A 7419-nucleotide genomic window follows, 5' to 3' on the forward strand; every position below is an offset into this window, starting at 1 on the left:
CAGGCATTACTGAGAGGGTGACTGTGAAAGATGGAAAAGTCCAGAAGGGTCTCGTCAGTCTGGGGTCTTTTCCCTTGAATGCCACGATGGACCCATCAGGATAAAGGGCTATGTGCTCTACATCCCCCACCTCCTGTGTCAGCCAGCTGCCCTTTGTCTGGGGCTCGTTAGCTCATCGTTGATATGTAAATCACAATTAACCTCTCTTGAATGTCCCATCTCCTGATACTAGGGACATCTCCTGTGGCTGGATGAACTGTTTTTGCCACGATGTTTGAGAAATTATCCTTTTCAGTTTCTGCTGATCTACCTCTTCCTGATCAGGTGATCTGCAGCAGACACCCACAACAATGTCACGCACCATGGGCTGCTCTCCAGTCCTGACCAGTAAGCTGTCAGCTGGCTCGTCGTCTGTGCCAAGGCACACCTTCATGCACCCCAGTTGCTCTCACATCAAGGGCAGCTCTCCCTCCTTGCTGTCTTGGCCTGTCCTTCCTGAAAAGCTGGATCCATCCATCCATGATAGCTGATTGCCTCCCCTCCTTGAGAGCCAGTGCACCGCATTGCTGTGATCTCAACAAGATCACAGCCCAGCCCAGGACCTCTAATGTCCCCTGTTTGTTGCCATGCTGTGTTTTGTAGTGTACTGGGAACCACTATGAACCAGGTGTTGCACCTTGCCCAGAGCCCCACTGCCCCAGCAGCAGAGCATATACAGCGTCGGCCCACCAGCCCCATAAACACTTCTTTCCTTGCACAGCACTTTCCAGTCCTGACAAACCGCTTTACAGATGGGCAGACACCACACCGATGGCTCAGAGACACCTGCCCCGGCACCTCATTTGCAACGTGATGCTCTCTGATGGCTGCATGAGCCAAGCTGCATTTCGGTGTTGTGTTTCACAGGTGTACCAAGCACACAGAATTTAGCAAAACCATGACCTGAGCCCTCTGCGCAGCATTCATTAGCAGCGGGCTCAGCCTTCGGCACTGTGTGGTGCATATTAATGACTTGTTTTCATCATTCCATGGCATGGGAACTGCCTCTGTATGTGCCGGCATCCTCGGCCACTCCACATGTGGTGTCAGGAGCCTGCACTGCAGCAGCTTCTCCTGGCGTGCCAGCACCTGGGGCTTGGGACAGTCCTCAAGAGACCTGCAGAGGTTTTAGTATCACTTGTTCAGAAAATTGTGTACAGGATTGGTGATAAGTAAGATTTTTTGCATATTTTTTCTTGGTGTGCAGACACCTTTGTCATAATTTCTGTTTTCCCTTCAGGTGAGATAGGCTGCCCACTGCACTGGTGATGTGATGCGGTGGAGCTGGCAGCCTTTCTTCTTTCACAGCTCCACACTAAACGTAGGACAAACATGCAGGTAAAAAAGATGAAAAGGGAGAAAGTTGTGCCATTCTGTTTTCCCTTCCCCAATTTTCTGCTTCCTCTTTTCCTCAGGTCTTTTGCCCTAGTACAAATGCAGGTAAAACCCTCTGAGTCTCGACTAGTGAAATCAAGTGAGCCACTGGCTCAGTCAGTACATATCAGCTCTGACTTCTCTTTTATCTCTCCTCAATCCAGGCAAGTCTTGCGTGTTTTCTGCTCAGTTCTTTGGGTCAAGAGCACACTGGTTAATAGCCAATTATTTCACACCCTAAGGAAGTTTTGGAAAAGAAGTTCCTGGGAAGAGTCAACTTGTTTAAGGAAATGAGACTAATATTCAGTAGGTGAGATGTTTCCCTTTGCTCTCCTTCTTAATACTGTCCCATCCCAGCACAAGGCTGAATTTATTGCTATAATAGATGTGGGTCAGACAGAGCATAATAGTTTCTCTGAGTTATTTTTTATTTTCCTCTACACAAAAAGTGAAAGATTAGCCGGGACATCATGGCAAAATTCCAGTTAGGTAATTAAATTCTGCTTACTGAAAATGCCCCTTTTAAAATCTGTCCCAAAATACAGTCTGTTTTTCCTGTGAGCGCTTTAAAAGGACTGATTCATTTTAACTTCACAGCTCTCCAAATTCTGAAGCCTGCTGAAATTATCTTGGACTGTCTAAACCAGAATGTGCAGTTCCACCTGAGGTATCTAAAGGTACATTTTTGCATGCTTAATTGTTGTTTGAATTCTTGTTTAGATACAATTCACGTAGACTCAACCTGTGTATCAAATAGGTCAGATTCTGCTGACTAACAGAAGCAAACAAAATTATTTGCATAGGAAAAGCAAGCACTATTTAAAACTATATTTTCATTAACATGTAGAGTAGACCAGGAATAAATTCAGTTTCTGCATCAAGGGCCATTTTGCATGTGCCAAACTACAATTGTGAAAAAAAGCCTGAAAGACAACGTGAGGTGTGCAGTCTGGAAAAGCAATCCAGAACAGATGATGCACAGTATAAATTACTGCGATTTATTTTTTAAATTTACTTGTGCTACTTTCATTTATTATTGTTTATTCATTTCGTATATGGCATTTAATTCCAGTATGAGACCTTCAGGATGAGTGTTTGATGCTAATGGTTGGAATTTGTTCCTGGGCAGAAAGCCAATGTGCCACAGTCATATTCCACTTATGCCCTCCAAGCGGTATTTAAGTGGCCTTCTGCTGCCCTTGGGGGATGTTTTACATGGGAAGCTTAAAGCCTAATCCAGGCCTGGAGCTCAGTCGCTGGAGGGAGGAATAGATGGCTTTCCCTCTCTGCTGTTCTCATCAGGCAGAAAAAAATATAATTGGATTATTGGCCCTTCGATTGTGCTCAGCACAAACAGTTTGAAATCCCCTTGTATTGGACCTCTGAGATGAAATGTAAATTGATAAAGAAAACTGATGTATTGAATTGGTCTTATTTGTCGGTAGTGTGCTATTACCTGATGAAGTGAAATGGCTATGACCAGTCTTCTAAACAGCTAAATATATGTAAGACATCTGCAGCTAGACTGACCACATGACAAAAACCAAAAACACCGCAACAACAGCACGCCCCGCCCCACCCCTCCCAGCTCAACCCACCCCCCCAACACACCAAAAAACCCCAAACAAACCACAAAACAAACAATAAAACAAAAAAGGCCCACCCACAGGAGCCTACTAGAGGCATAGATTAATGCAGGTATTCCTTCCTTGCTTGTTTTTATCTCTGGAACAGAAAATCAAAGCAAACGGATCAGTCCATTGCAGGGTTAAAATTACCCAAAGATCTATGCAGCACATGAAATATTTGGGCTGATAGAGTAGAACCTGACTGCTTTGTTAATACCTTCATATGCATTGACTTGAACTTTGAATCTCCTGCTTTCTGTCATTTTTTGTTTCGTGTGCATATGTCTTCTGTATTTATTTGGGGCTAAATTCTACTTTTTACATTGTGGTTTTGAGGCATAATATCAGCTAAGACTGGGAGAAGTGTCCTAACAGATTTTAGACTACTTTATTATTGTCATTATTCTGCATATTCACACGTGCATGTCATAATCCAAAATATTTTGAGGCAAATCATTCAATTGTGCTAAATAAATAGGTCCATGTGAAAGTGTAGCTGAGGTAAATCCCTATAATTTACACAGTGGAGGAAAATTCTTTAACAGAGAGGGATTTGATCCTTACATTTTATGTTAAGACTGATTTCTCTCCGTGTTTCTTTTTAAAATTGTTATCTAACTGTCCTTTTGTATTTATGTGTCTACAGAGCAATAAATAGCTGTTGAAATTACGCTGTCATCAGAACTATGTGTATATTTATGTCACTCCACAATTTTGATGCATACTGTCTGCATAGAGAGCAGAAGGCTGTAACCTTAGATGATGTAAGTTGGTGGCTCCTGTGTTCAAGTGAACTTTTTGCTGGCCAAATATCTGACATTCTAATGGCTTGGGTTTAGAGTAGAGCCTCCAAAACTCACTAATGAATTACATTAGAAGCTGAGATTTATTTTTGTAGCTTGTTGAGATTCTAGTACATGTTTGTATTAATAAGATAATCAATGCATAATGGATGTGACAGCCACCTGAACATTTTTGAGTAAGAAAAAAGATTGATATACAATGCATTTCATTAGTTCTCTCTTTAACAACTAATAAACTTCCAGTTCATTAAGTTATTACATGCCATTCCTTATCTCACAAATAGAACCCATAATTCAGTTTTTCCCAGAGCTGCACATTCTTTAAGTCTGCAGAATAAATTACCAGAGCTCATTTCATCAATAAAGCTTCTGTTTGGTAGGGAAAGGAGGGGACAGTTAAGTAAAGTAATATGAAATGCAAGCCATTTTTTTGTGTCAGAGGTCATTCGTTTGCTTCAATATTGCTGTTATTCTATTTATACATTTGCTAAACAATAATTATTATGGAAAGCCCATGATTAATCACTGCATTACATTTAAAGTCTTTTACATTTTGTTGCAAACTCTTACACTTGTGAGTATTTAGAGTTATCTTGAACAGCAAACTGTCCTTTTGCAGTGGATCCTTGACAATCTATTAGTTCAGCTGTGCATTTAATGAAAGATAAAGGCTTTCTTCTGTTAGCAGTGGGAAAGCCACAGAGGCAAACAAAAATCATGCATATTCTGCAGTCCCAAACCAAAAGACTTGTTGCTTCCCGAGACAGAATTGCCCAGCGCAGATACAGGCAGCTGGTGAAACCTTCTGCATGGGAAGTTATATGGGACTAATTTGTGCCCTGTACCAAGTTTCCAACACTGCTCTTCTCACCAGGGCTCAAAGTGAAATTACTGTACCCTGTGTTGAGTATAATATATAGTATCTATTTGTAAAAAATACAACCTAGTGATAAAATGCCTGCCTAGGGAGTGGGATAGCATGGTCTGGGCTCTTTGCAGATTGCAGTGATTTAGAACTATTTCTGCTGTCCAGAAAAAGCAGGCAATAGTGATGGGGAAAAAATGCTCCCTTTGCTCTCCCAGTCCCAGCATTTCAGTGGATGCTCAGATAATGGTCCCAGTAGGTTTTAAGTCAGCTCTCCCGTGAGACAGCACTAGGTGAAGAGGAGTGAGGGTGAGAGCCAGGAGGGGAAGCCGGGCAAAGGGGCCACATGCAGCATGTTTAGCTCTATTTTGGGCTTAGCAGGGGCAGACCCTGGGAAGCATTGCAGTGCCTTCCTCTTCTGATTAAAACCTGCCTGCTTTTCTTTTTCCTTTTGGTGGAAATTAGCAGCTGTGAGCAGTCATAATTTTCACCAGAGGGAGAGGAAGTTGTTCCCTGCCCCAAGCTGGCCCAGAGGGGTACATGGTTCAGTTTGCTGCAGGTACACTATTATAGCAATTAGCATCACCTATACAGGGGAATAGGTGCTAAATCAGTGTTACTGTGAGTATGGAGAGGAATAAATAAGATTAGCACTGAACAGGAATATTCAAGCCTGGACACTGCTGGAGGGGGTGCGAATAAAATGTTAACTGGTCCAGATCTGTCCAAAACACTATCACATTGTGTTATGGTACTTTAATGTCAGCAAGTGCTTCTTCTCATTAAATTTGTAGTTAACAAACAGAGGTGATTGTTGTCAGCTGAAGAAATAACAGCGTCATTGGAAAGCACTTTTTTAAAATGAAGAGTTGTAAAATGGTGCTATGACAACAATGTAATGGGATTACTGTTCATGACAATTACACAGTGACTTATCAATGAGAGAACAATCAAAAATATATATTTTTTAAAGTGGAAAATGTAATAAATGAAAGGTGAGCAAAAAGTTTCTAACTGATCCTTTTCCCAGAGATCACTCAGAGCAGCATTTGTGCAGAACAGCCTATCTTTGATGAAGATGCAATGAGTGTATGTTTAGGCTCTGCAACAATCCATCACAACTACAGCACAGTATACATCTGTAGATCCATATTGTTGCTTGCTCTTGGGCTTATTACCATCCAGACATGAAACCCCATTTAGAATATGTCCTGACTTACTTCACAGTATGGGAATCATACTGCCTAGGCTATATTATTGCCATAAGATAGCCATGGAAATGATGGCTCTCCTGGAAGAGAGTTGATAGTGCTTTTGCCTTATCAAAGCACTTATAAAATCAGATTTACCTAGATAGTGAAATATTCAGTATTCTAATGGAGTTTCCTAATCTATTGTTACTCTTTATGGTGATTGTAGCCTGTGTAATTTGATTAGACATTTATAACTTTAGTACTTAATATATAAATATTACCAGTGAGCTGAAAACACTGGAAACGTTCACAAGAACCAGAAAAGCAGACTGGGAGCTGTGGACAGCTGGAGCTGAGCATCCAAATTTCTGGTAAAAAACAGAGTGAATTTACATGAGCTGACACCTCCTGAGAGGCTCTTACACTGAATTTTTCCAGTACTTTTGAGCACTTGTTTTGTGGAAAAAAAAAAAAAAAAAAGCTATTATCTTTAAGGTTGTTGCTTTTTTATCAGGGAAAGTTTTAATGAGAAAATTTAACTTATCAATATTAAGTTCTCTACTAATTAGGTGAAAGTGGTTTTCCTCTGCAAGCAGTTTCTGTTTTCTGGTGCTCCTGAACCAGTGGATGACATCCATGAATAGCGCTACCCTGCTTTAGTCTTAAAAAAAACATCTGAGAAGCTGTTGACCGCAGTTAAAATACATTCTCAAGAGCTGCATGTTGTTTCTGTAATTCCAGAATTGGAATCGATACGCTCAGCCTTTCTGCTGTAATGTATGCTGTTTCAGTAGCAAGACAATTTATGATTCAAAATAATCCATTTGACAACATGAGTGGCCTAGGTCACATCTAGTAACTTAAGCATGTATTCTTGCTCATTGTTATTAAAACAACAAAAAAAAGCTAGTTAAGAGATCAGCATTCATTCCTGGCATGTTGGCTATTTTTACATACTGGCTGTTATGGTACTCAATTTTTCCCTACTGAATAAATAAATTACAAGTCCTGGAGCAGCGCTTGGTGTCCTGTAATTCTTGTCCATGAGACATGTATGTTGGAACTGAATGATCCACTGCCCAGTGGAGTGATGGCTTTCTTTATAGCACTTCTGCTCTTGTAGACAGTAAACCATTGATGTAGACTATGAAGACAAGGGCATGTTCACCATATTCTGGTCTTTTTCTGAGTCTTGCATGTCCTTTTGTCTGTGCTGTGGGACTCTTCACACCTCACATATTCAGGACCAGCTAGTTCCCATCATTAGCAGTGATATTTTTTTCTCCAGTCTGTGTTTTGAATATTTAAACTCTGATACTTTCTAGTAATGTTTGTGACTCTATTTAAAGCAAAAATATATATGTATTTCATACTCAAATCCATTTGAAAGATGTTATTGTTCCTCCTAATATTTTTTCTCTCTCTGCCCAAACTCTACTCTTCCTACCTCCTATTTACTCAGTCACCTTGTAAATGTAGATCATTATTATACAGAGAAAGCACAGCTTTTTCACTAC

General features: G+C 40.7%; 1 long non-coding RNA gene across 1 annotated transcript; it reads left to right on the forward strand.

The window, feature by feature from the left end:
• The first annotated feature begins 1592 nt into the window (after positions 1-1592).
• Positions 1593-3801, forward strand: LOC309444306. The gene is made up of 3 exons (XR_014184988.1): positions 1593-1723; positions 2011-2090; positions 3688-3801. It is a non-coding gene; the product is annotated as an uncharacterized lncRNA (long non-coding RNA).
• Positions 3802-7419: the final 3618 nt, after the last annotated feature.

The sequence above is a fragment of the Streptopelia decaocto genome, assembly GCF_964273445.1.
Source record: "Streptopelia decaocto genome assembly, chromosome: 10".
Taxonomy (NCBI): Eukaryota; Metazoa; Chordata; class Aves; order Columbiformes; family Columbidae; genus Streptopelia; species Streptopelia decaocto.